Consider the following 12,843-nt stretch of genomic DNA (forward strand, 5'->3'; position numbering starts at 1 on the left):
TCTTAAATCTTTTATTAAAAATAGATCCATTTCATGCTGCAAAAGGTAAAAAATAAAATGATGCACAGAAAAAGGCATGGAAATCATAGTTTGAAAGTTACAGAGGTGCATACGCACAACAGTTGTGCCCAATTCACATTTATTAGCATCCGTTATTATTGTTGCATTTATCACTGCAACAACTTCCACTGTTTCTGTACCGCAGAAGATTACAGACATGTACTCTTATATGGTTATAAAAAGTCTTTTAAAACAGAATATAGAAGAAAACATGCACTGAACAAAGCTGAAAAGCTGTACATGTGTCTGGAATTATGTGCACGTAAGCGTGCCTGCGTGTATGCAGTCAAGAAATGAGGTGTGGACTCCATCGTGACTGTGCTACATTGTTTATTCCACTTATTTATTTATGAACATTTTATGTGTGCTCGGCCGAGTTCCTACAAACATGATGAATACGAGAGGCAGAGCAATAGAGAGATCAATGTGCAGTTTTAACGCAGGAAGGTCTTTAATGTTGTTTTCATTTGGAAAACACAGACTCACTGTTTATTTCCATTTCAAGCGCCATCATTCTCATATGATTGATGCTTGTGGTGCTCCTAACTTCTCGGTGGGGGTGTCTTACGCCACACATCCCACCTCCCACCCCGCGCCCCACCCGGCCCTTTCATTTCTCTCTCTCCAGGCTGCGTCAGCAGCAGCGGCAGCGCCGGTGTAACCTGGCTTTCTGTGTCTCCTTCATATCATCTTGTTAAAAATTAAAGTGATTCCACTTCTCTCTGTCTTTCTCCCTTTCTTTCTCTCTCTAATGCTAATCTGTTCCCTGATGGACCGGTATGCAGATAAGATGCAAATACAGCCAAGCTTGATGAATAAGTGATGAAGCCACAACGCACACACACAACACACCTGAGCAGCCTTGGAATGCCCTATGGTTTACCTGTCTGCCTGTCAATCACAGCAGTGACCTAGTCAAAGAAAGCCTGTTTTTCTCTGAAAGTGTGAGCATCTCTTTGAAGTCACTCTTCAAACTAGGAAATTAATGTAAATGTATTACTCAAATAAGCTCTTTGTATTAAAGCTAGCAGTTAATGCCCTCCTGCGTGGGGTGTTTCATTGAGAGATGACCAGGAGATATCCAGGGTATTATCTGAAACGTACACTTCTTAATGTCTCAGATTGTGTTTAAAAGGCACCTGCATTGTTCTGTTGCTCTACTGTTTGTCCTTTAGTCATGGGTACAATCTCCAAATGGGACAATATGGAAAATGCTAATAAAATAAATTAAACTAAAACAGTAAGTCTATCATTTACTTTGACTTTTATTTATTTTCAGACTGTATGAATCAAAGATATGTCATGTTTTTTGTTTTCCTAATCAACTCCATTTGTTTATATAAATCCACTTTTGCATTTTAATGCACCGCATCCCAGACAACTTTGGGAAAGCGCTGGTGTTACACTTTATGGTGCCATTCCTTCTAAAAACGTTTAAAATACATTCTGGCTCTGAGGATACCAGAGAAACAAATATTTTAATTGTTTGTTTTCTGTGTATAACTGTTTGACATTGTAAATTCTTATTTCACAATACTTCCGACATTCTCCATGGAGAAACGGCCATGCAGGCTGCGCCAGTCCGACATCCCTGCACTCTTCTTCCTCAGCCTTTGGAGCATTAAAGAAATATGACAAAGAAAGCCTTTTGCCTTTATAATGTATGCAGAATGTGTGTTTGCATTGTCTTGATGAAACATGCATGGACATCCCTGGGAAACGATATCGCCTTGAAGGCAGCATTTGTTGTATTTTCCTGTGTAACTACTGCTATCACAGAAGTGTGAATTACAACCCCAGCCCATCACAGATCCCGGGTCCAGGACTTCTTGCTGATAGCAGTCCAGGTGGTGCTTTTCAGTTTTGGTTTAGAGCACAAAGCACCCATTGATCCTGACATAAGTTTGACAATAACGAATCATTTGACCACAGCACAGATTTCTATTGGCTTTTATGCACTGAAATTCCTCCAGATTTGTTTAACGATATTTCAGGAGCATTATAGAAGGAGATACATACAAATCTCTTTCAATTTTTTTTTTTTTTAATTTTGATGATTTTTTCACACATTTATTGACAAAGTGAAGCTCCACTTACCATCTCTGTTCCTCCGGGACTCAGCATTTCACATGTGTAATTGCAGTGAGTGTGGTTCAGAAAGTAAAGCAGTCATCTGTCAATCATAGTCTGTGGTTTGATTCCGCCCTCACTGTCCATTTGTCAAAGTGTCATCGTGCAGGACACTGAACCTCATATTTGCTTCTGATGTATGACAGAGAAAGACCATGTAGGAAAAAAAATCTGTGTAGATTTGTTCTTTATGGACGAGGAAAGTGCTGCGTGTTTGTGAGTGTGGCTTGTGGTGTAAAAACATTTTTAGTAGCACAGAAGAAGACGAAAAAAGCACTGTATAAATACAATCACCTCTAATAACATGAATATATTTGTTTTCTTTCTTTCCCCTTTATGCACTAGATTGCTCCATACAACTTTTTTTTGCCTATCAAGCTTGAAAATAGTAGAGTAGGATAAAAAATAAATAACTTTTGTTACTACTTTGTGCAAACACACGAAAAAGTAAAAGTATATTTGAAAATCCTTTTGTCACAACTTTTTCTGATTTGGTTTTGTATATAATGGACTTCAACATATTAAGATATGCCTGTTAGTTTATAAAAAAAAAAAAAACTGTGAACTGTTACCTATTTCTGAGCTTTCTTGCTTTAAATGTTGCTTCAGACCCTAAATATATTTAACTGGGGAGGAGGGAACTCCCCTGTGCTCCACTGGGAAATGTTCGGTTTCTTGCATGGGTGGCCCACGTTTTGCTCTGTTGCATCTAAAGATGGAAAACAGAAATAAGACAAACCCAACTATATCAACATGTCCCCAAAGCTAAACCCACGTCACGATATTTATTAGAACAAGGTATCAAAAATAGGATGTTTCTTCACAGCTATTGCTACCTTCTGAACTGGTCCTGACCCCATTCAGTTAGTGGCTCTGCAAACATTACAAAAGAGGCTGGAAAGAGTCTGGTAGTGATATTATCCTTTCCAGGACAAAAACACTTCAGAATTGTCACTTGAATAGTACTTGAATACAGCAAGCATATACTTTATTTTCTGTAATGCAATTAAAAAGACAAAAATGTCATACATTCTGGATTCATTACAAATCAACTGAAATATTGCAAGCCTTTTATTATTTTAATATTGCTGATTATGGCTTACAGTTTAAGATTAAGATTTCCAGAATATTTTAATTTTTTTAGATAGGATATTTGAGTTTTCTTAAGCTGTAAGCCATGATCAGCAATATTAAAATAGTAAAAGGCTTGCAATATTTCAGTTGATTTGTAATGAATCCAGAATGTATGACATTTTTGCATTACAGAAAATAAAGGACTTTATTACAATATTCTAATTTTCTGAGACAGTCCTGTACATGTAGTTACAGACTGTTGAATATGTGAAAAGTACAATTTGTGATCAAAAGAAATTAAATTTGTAACTTCAGAAACCGGGATACCGAAAGGTAAAGGATGAGTCAGCTCTATGAATGTTTAAAGTAGCCGCATGGGACTTTAAAGTGAAATATCTATCAGAGGTAGTGTCGTCAGAAGTTAAAGGAACTGCCATGTTTATTACAGTTCTTCTCTTTTAATGTCCATCCATCCATCCATTTTCTTCCGCTTATCCGGAACCGGGTCGCAGGGGCAGCAGTCTCAGCAGAGATGCCCAGACTTCCTTCACCCCAGACACTTCCTCCAGTTCTTCCTCCAGCTTTTCCTCCATCTCTTCCTCCAGCTCTTCATCCAGCTCTTCCTCCAGCTCTTCCTCCAGCTCTTCCTCCAGCTCTTCCTCCATCTCTTCCTCCAGCTCTTCCTCCATCTCTTCCTCCAGCTCTTCCTCCATCTCTTCCTCCAGCTTTTCCTCCAGCTTTTCCTCCATCCTTCTTTCAGCTCTTCCTCTAGCTCTTCCTCCAGCTCTTCCTCCAGCTCTTCCTCCATCTCTTCTAGGGGAAGAGAACACCTCCCTAGGGAGGCGTCCAGGAGGATCCGATACAGATGTCCAAGCCACCTCAGCTGACTCCTCTCAATGTGAAGGAGCAGCGGCTCGACTCCGAGCTCCTCCCGGGTGACCGAACTCCTCACCCTATCTCTAAGGGAGCGTCCAGCCGCCCTGCAGAGGAAACTCATCTCTAAGGTAGCGTCCAACCACCCTGCAGAGGAAACTCATCTGTATGGGAGTGTCCAGCCCCCCTGTGGAGGAAACTCATCTCTAAGGTAGCGTCCAACCACCCTGCAGAGGAAACTCATCTCTAAGGGAGCGTCCAGCCGCCCTGCAGAGGAAACTCATCTCTAAGGTAGCGTCCAACCACCCTGCAGAGGAAACTCATCTCTAAGGGAGCGTCCAGCCACCCTGCGGAGGAAACTCATCTGTAAGGGAGCGTCCAGCCACCCTGCAAAGGAAACTCATCTCTAAGGGAGCGTCCAGCCACCCTGTGGAGGAAACTCATCTCTAAGGTAGCGTCCAACCACCCTGCAGAGGAAACTCATCTCTAAGGGAGCGTCCAGCCACCCTGCAGAGGAAACTCATCTCTAAGGTAGCGTCCAACCACCCTGCAGAGGAAACTCATCTCTAAGGTAGCGTCCAACCACCCTGCAGAGGAAACTCATCTCTAAGGGAGCGTCCAGCCACCCTGCAGAGGAAACTCATCTCTAAGGTAGCGTCCAGCCACCCTGCAGAGGAAACTCATCTCTAAGGGAGCGTCCAGCCACCCTGTGGAGGAAACTCATCTCTAAGGGAGCGTCCAGCCACCCTGCAGAGGAAACTCATCTCTAAGGGAGCGTCCAGCCACCCTGTGGAGGAAACTCATCTCTAAGGGAGCGTCCAGCCACCCTGTGGAGGAAACTCATCTCTAAGGGAGCGTCCAGCCACCCTGTGGAGGAAACTCATCTTTAAGGGAGCGTCCAACCACCCTGTGGAGGAAACTCATCTCTAAGGGAGCGTCCAGCCACCCTGCGGAGGAAACTCATCTCTAAGGGAGCGTCCAGCCGCCCTGCGGAGGAAACTCATCTCTAAGGGAGCGTCCAGCCACCCTGCGGAGGAAACTCATCTCTAAGAGAGCGTCCAGCCACCCTGCAGAGGAAACTCATCTCTAAGGGAGCGTCCAGCCACCCTGTGGAGGAAACTCATCTCGGCCGCTTGTATCCGCGATCTTGTCCTTTCGGTCACTACCCAAAGTTCATGACCATAGGTGAGGGTAGGTGCGTAGATTGACCGGTAAATCAAGAGCTTCGCCTAGAAATCCTGTCCATAAAAATTATGAACAGGACCGGTGACAAAGGGCAGCTCTAGCGGAATGTTATCATCTCTTTTAATGTCATCATCACAAAATGTGTGACAGTGTGCATACTCAGAATGAAAACCAATCAAAAGACTGAAAATGTTATGTCATGCAACACGTGCACCGGCTGGTGGTACATGTGAGCAGGTTTGAGAACCAGTCAGTGGGACAAAAAGGTCTGGTTCAGAAGCACAAATAGTGTCCCGGACAGCCTTTTAGGAAGATGACCGGAGTTCACCAAGGAACCTAGGAAAGAGCATGTGGACAAGTATTTTAACAATTTGGAAATGCCAATGACATTCCCAACATTTGAGATTCTCTCATCTGCAGCACCTATAATAATTGCAAGACTGTAGATTTTAATGCATCTTTGAGTAAAAAGCACAACATTGAAAACCAGTATGGGCCCACAGGTAGCTCTATATTAAAAACAGACACAATTCTGTGTCAAAATCACTGTGAATGTTCAGGAATGTTACTGACATCCACTGTCAGGAAACAGTCAGTGTGTTGCTTCATCCACAAATGCAAGTTAAAAGTCTGCCACTCCAAGAAGAACGTATAAACAAGGTCCGGCGCTCACTTAGGACTGACTGAGATGAGGTGGAAAAATATCCACAGGCATGTAAATTAAAGTTTTACATTCTTGTTGGAGCTCATAATGTTAACAATAACTAAGGAGAAAAGAGACCATGCAGTTTATTGTCGGTACAAAAGTCAGCTGTAGTGCACATAACGGGGTATATTTTGCACATCTGTGAAGGAAAAATAGATGATGATGACTGATAAGATTTCAATTTCAATTCAATTTTATTTATATAGCGTATATTACTACAGAAGTTGTCTCTGGGATCTTTCCACAGACCCAGAACATGAACATAATCCCCTGAGCAATTATTACATAAACAATGGCAGGTAAAAACTCCCCTAGTGGGAGAAAAGCCTTAAGCCAAACAGTGGCAAGAAAAACTCCCCTTTAGTAGGGAAGGAACCTGGACCAGGACCTGGATCATAAGGGGGTAGAAACCTAGACCAGGACGTGGATCATAAGGGGGGTAGAAACCTGGACCAGGACCAGGATCATAAGGGGGGACCCTGCTGCCGGAGATGCAGGTTTTGGAGCTAGAAGTTGGTGTGCTACCATCAAACATTTATTTTCTACCATGGACCATTGCTTAGTCCAGTAAGATAATCCCCAACAGCATTCTGCACACATTTCAACAGCAGGGCTACACAGAGAAAGAGTCAAAGTGCTAAACAGCCAAGTCCTGCAACCCACAGAGGACATTGGACGCATCAGGAAAATACAACAAAGGAGATCCTACAGATCCGGTGAGGAGATGACATTCAAAAACATTGAAAGCTCCAGAGGCTCCAGTCTTCTCGGCTACCAAAGGCAACTTTGGCAGATAGATAGATGCGCAGATAGATGCTTTAATTTCTGTCTTTCTGGGTTTCTCTGACTGGAATGGCAAACTGGTGCTGTTAATGACAAGCCCACATATAAATACACACACACAGCTGCGGAGTAGGCTGTTTCCTGTATGCTGCCCTTGGTGTGTCCACATTACTGTTCCATCTGCACAGGCATTTCCTGTCCGACCTTAAAAATCAGCATTCACTTCACACGCATACACACTCATTCCCCATTTCCCTGCATACTTATCCACTGACAAACACACAACAGCCCAAAAATGTTCACATAGACACTGGCAACAGTCAAACTAAAGAGCAGCTTGGCAACAGCAATAATCACTGGCGGAAGATGGAGAAAAGCAAAAGTAGAAATATTATTATCCGTTGTTGTGAATAACTGGGGAATTCATGGCATTATTTTTATGTGTTGAAGCTAAAACACACAACACACGTCTGGTTTAGCGGCACCCAGAGTAGCGCTAATCTGCCACTTTCACACTGGGGAGCTGTGATGTCATCAATCAGCAACCCGGAGCTGGAGCGGCGGCCAGCCTTCACCAAACTGGCCACATGTGTTTTTGTTCAGCAGGAAAGTTATAGCAGAAAAGGTTAGGTCACAGATAGTTTATAATAATATTATTCATGTAAGGGAAAGTGGAAATGATTCCTGCTTCGGACTTCACTCTATTTACACAAGCATGCCCCAAATATGCTGATATCACCAGCTACTAAAACTCTCCGCATATACACACAATACACATTAATTACCTTAACTAGATTTCATAAGGTGATGGAAAGGAACCAAGCCAAAGTCTGACAATTAGCAAAGATTTGAAAAAACAACGGAGGGCCTGAGGCGCAGCGTTAAAGCACTGAAGACATAATAAGAGTCAGAGTTATGATTCCAACTTGCAGGGAAACAGAGACGCTGTTGTAGTGTTCAGATATTTGATGCCAAATGCTCGCTAGCTCTTGCTTGGATATGCTTGTCTGTTGTATTTAATGGTGACTTGATGAGGAATATTAATTGAAATACACCCCATTAAGGTTTGGGGTATAGGTATTTTAAAATTTAATGATCTTGGCCGCCTTTTAGGACCGGGGGCAAGAGAAACAAATTGATGGACTTGGTGGAAAATAAACTACAGCTAGTTTTGTTTTACAAAACTGTCTTGTCCAAGTCAGAGTTTGTGTTCACAGAATACAAAATAAATGATGCCCATTAGTTTCATTGTGGAGATGAAGATCTCATCATTGAGTCATGCTTTGGATTCAGAAATCTGGTCTCAATCAACCTAACGTGCATATAATTCATCATAACTTCCAGGGAGTCAATTTAAGAGGACACCCTGGCAGAAATACTAAATACTGCCCAAAACCATGTTTACATTGTTATGTTATGCGTTAATAACTTTTTATTTTCATTCATTAGTTACACCACTTAGGTACCAAAGCCTTCTGCCTGAACATTGTGCCTTTAAGGGTAACGGTTAAGCCATATAAAATATAAAAAAATAAATACATGAATAAAGTGTTTTTTGGGACATCCGTCCTTGTTGATGTTGAAAGTGACCTGAATGTGAGGGTCAGGTTTCATGAAAAAGATGTTCAAAATATAAGCTGAGTCGGATTCAACGGGTTAATAAGTGCGAAAGAAGAAAAAAGAAGAAGTGAGCAAGAGATCAGTGAGATGTGTGATCTTACTTGATAAAGGAGAAGATAATAATGACAAAAATCTGAAGTTATGACGAACTCAACGTCACACACATATGTCTGGACTGTGTAGAGACGCCCATGGAGAACATGTGTAACTTTGTGTAACTACGTATACAACTATGAAGCAATTGAATAAAGTGAGGATGAAGTAATGCAGCACCACTTAGTAACTAGTATCATGAGGCTATCCGGAGTGTTTCAACACAGTAACTAATGTTTGAGTTATTAGTAGTAAAAGATTTGTGCTTTTGTCTGGTTTAGTATTGCTCATGAGGAAACCGGTTAGCACTATTGATCCATGAGTATTTACCAACCAATCATTACCTAATCATTAACTGATATGTGTTTTCTGGTAATTCATTATTATAGGGTTTACTAAACCCTTTACTTACCAGCCTGTTCTCAGTCTTCTACCCTCAAACCACATGAGCCACCTGGACCGGGGGCTCTGGGAAGCAACATGTTTCAAGAATGATTATAATTATTATATTTGTTTGATGACATCCTGACTTACTGAATCATTACTACTAGTTTTCTACATATTAAGATGTGATCATGTTCTAATCCCATAATGATTTAGCAATCGGTTCTTTCTTTGGTCTTCTTTAGACACCTCTGTGGTGTTTTATGTTGTAATAATTATATAAATATATAATAATATAATATAATAATAAATAATATATATAAATAGTCTTCTTGTACTGTACTGTGTTGTGATGCCACCTTGACCTCTGACCCCAGAACTCCCTGGAAGAGAAGGGTTTTTATCTCAGTGGGACCGTCCTTAGGACATGAGTGAGAGCATCATTTAAAAGATTTAGAGAGTTTAAAAGCGATGGCAGGCCAGTTCCCCTGCTCGCTAATGCTATATTTTCCATCTAGTTCAGCTCAACAGCATGTACATCTACATTAAAGATGAAATCAGCCCATCACAGCATTCTTGAGTCCAGGTGCTCACATTCCTTCACTTCTGATCACTGCCAGCTTTAAGCTGAGATTTCCACCTGTGTGTGCCTCTTTGATAGGAACATTGATTTGCAGTTCTTGTCCGTGTGTTCTTTCTATTTTAGTGATGCCGGCTACACAATTGCTGAGTTATTTTCGCTTTTTTATAAAATGGTTAATTAGATTTAACCATCAAAAGCAGCTGCTTCTCCGTGGGAACAGAAAGTCCATAATTTGCGTGTGGGAAATTGGAGATACATAGAAGTAACTTGATTGGTCAGCTTTATTTTTGGCTTGCAATCAACCCCACCACCATTTCAACTCAACGCATGGGTTTTCCAACACCCCATTACTAAAACTCTTCATTCACAGAGTGGAAGTCCCCTCTTGTGCCTGCTGCTAATGGTGCGGACCTGTCCACGCAGCACAGCGGACACACACTTTCCCATGGCTGATCATCATCTACGGTCATGGATGCCTTCCACCCCCTCCATCTCGCCCACTCTCCTTCCCAATGCAACAAAGAAGGAAAACAAATCAAACAATTCACAGTTCCCCATTATTCCCTCTGTCAGCATATGGTTCCAATCAGCAGAGTGCATGTGTGAGTGTGAGAGTGTGTGACACTATGTGAATGTTTTCATTTTACTTACATTTCTTCTCAGATACAAAGCTCTTTGTTCACACTCTTTCTCCATCAATCTGACTCCTCCTTCCTCTCACGCCCTTTTTATCTTCTTTTTCACCATCTCTCTCCAAAACCATGTCTTTGATTCTCAGATAAAAAGTTTCTCTTTTGCTCCCTCTCCCTCTATTTTCGTCTTGCTTTTCTTGGCTATAACTCAGACCTCAGGCAGACCTAGAGGTCTTTTTCCCAAGCGATCTCCAGGGTGGACTCCAGGGAACAGGATAAACACACACACACACACACACACACACACACACACACACACACACACACACACACACACACACACACGCACGCACACACACACACACACACACACACACACACACACACACACAAATACACACTCTGTGCTCACATGCTCTGTCCATTTCCTCCTCTGTCTCCACTCCTATCCCATATCATTCCCTGTCTTCACCTCCTTGTTGATGCACACATTGTTGCTGTAATTTAAAATTATGTTGCAGTCATGGTTTACTGGAAGCAAGAGAACACAGCGTTCCACACCAAATTTTGTGTGCATGCCTTAGATTAACTTTCTGCATTACAAGCGTTGTGGATGTGTTAAAGCATGATTTATCTAGGCTTTTTTTTTTTTTTTTTTTTCTGGAATCTGGGTCTTATTTACAAAAAAGGCCTGCCTGAGATTGCCGCAGCATTTCTACATACAGCCAGAACAAATGCAAACAAATACATCCGGGCCTAATGTGTGACAGCTTCTCTGAGAGTTTGAAAATGACTGAAATGCATTTTAATATCTGAGTTGTGTCTGTCAATGAACTCTGCAAGAGTTATATTTCCACAGAGAAAACACAAGTGACTGTGCAGATTACTAAAATCAGTCTTTGCATTGAAATCACCTCAATTTACATGACATGGCAAGATTTTGTCAGCCATAGGAGAATTATTCAGATTATTTCATACCAATGATAAATGCTTTTTCATTCCAGCAAAGTGTGAACTACAGTCAAAACCCTAAGTTTTGTATATCTGCTGGTTTCTTGCCGCCCATGAATGTATCCAGCACTTTTTGTGCGATGGCAGTAAAATCACTCATTAAGCCATAAAAAGGTGATTTTTATGTTTTTGTAGTACACTATTAGGGCTCTAATTTCAACATGAGCCATAATCCTAAACCCAACCAAGTACTCTTGAATCCTGATCATAATCACACACAGAAAAAAAAAGTAAAGCAGCTAAAAACAAAAATGAATCTTTCAAAATAAAATAGTTGTGGAAAACATGGGCTCAAATGGTTTTAATGTGAGGCTCCAACAATAAACTCCTTCAGTCTTTGTTTGCCATTTTCATTCTTTTTTTAGCTTTGAATCTTAATCTAACCTGCTTCAAATTATTGCCTGAGTTCAAGATATGTGGGGACTTCGGAGCTTTCATAAAAGCACGCGTCTTGTGCCAAGACGTGGGTTTTTGAAGCAAATATCTTAATGAGCACATAATGCATATGTGTACTTGTAATGACCATCTTTTACGTCAAAAATACAAACATCAATGTTACTTGCTTAGTCATGTGAGAAACGTTCAGGTTCTTCAACCCTAAAGATTAACACTTTCAAACAAAATTGCCATTACCAGATCTTAGGTAAAAACGACCTCAGATGAACATCGACTCATTTATTTAACAAGTAAGTAAAAAATGCAGAGGCAGTGTGTGAAAAATGAATACAAACCCATGATTCAAGAGTTTGTTATACAATATTTACCAGCAAAGTCTGATGTAAACATCTTCTAGATGGCATAATTTTGACAACATGCGTCTCTCCCACTGTTGTGGCAATATGTCAGGCCACGCTTCTACAGTGTTGCTCCAGTTCATTGAGGTTTGCAGGCATTTGTTCATGCAAAGCTATTCTAGGATCCTGCCACAGTATTTCTATAAAGCTGAGGTCTGGACTTAGATTGGACCATTGCAACACCTCAATTGTCAAATGAATGTAAAGAATTTTAAAAACCAGCCATGCTGATGTAGATTTGCTGTTCTGTTTTAGATTATTGTCCGATTGCATGACCCAGTTTCAACTAAACTTTAGCTGTCAGACAAATGACCTCATATCTGCCTCTAGAATACCCTTCATGGTCAACTTATCAACTGTACAGGTCTCCAAACAAGCCCACAATCATCCTCCTACGCCTGTGAGTGGTAGTTAGTATGTCTTTGTGCTGATGGGCTGTGTTCAGTTTTTTGCAAAAAGTTGCACTGAGCACTGTCAAACAATTACACTTGGATGTTTTGTATTATGTTTTGCAATAAACTAAAATATCTGTCCAAAGGACTTTTTTTTCAATACTTTTGTGCTTCTGTGAGACACGGACAAACCATTGCCTAAGTGTTAAAGTGAGTTCTAAGTAAGTTTTTTTTTAATTTGAAAAATAAATACAGATTTAGATTATTCATGCATTGTGGAAAACATCTTTTTTTTAAATGCGGTTTGTGCATACAAAAAAAATAAAAACTGACTAAAGCGTTTAAAATATCTCCCAGTAATTTTTCAAACCTTTAGACTTAGATATAAAGAATTGTAAATTTGACCCCCTTCTGTAAACATAGATGTAACTTGATCAATATTCTTCTACAAATCTAATATTTGATATCATACATTGGCTCTCCGTTGAAATAAAGGTCACATTTGTGGGAGGATTCTCCAGTA

Source organism: Cololabis saira, chromosome 14 (genome assembly GCF_033807715.1).
Source record: "Cololabis saira isolate AMF1-May2022 chromosome 14, fColSai1.1, whole genome shotgun sequence".
Taxonomy (NCBI): Eukaryota; Metazoa; Chordata; class Actinopteri; order Beloniformes; family Belonidae; genus Cololabis; species Cololabis saira.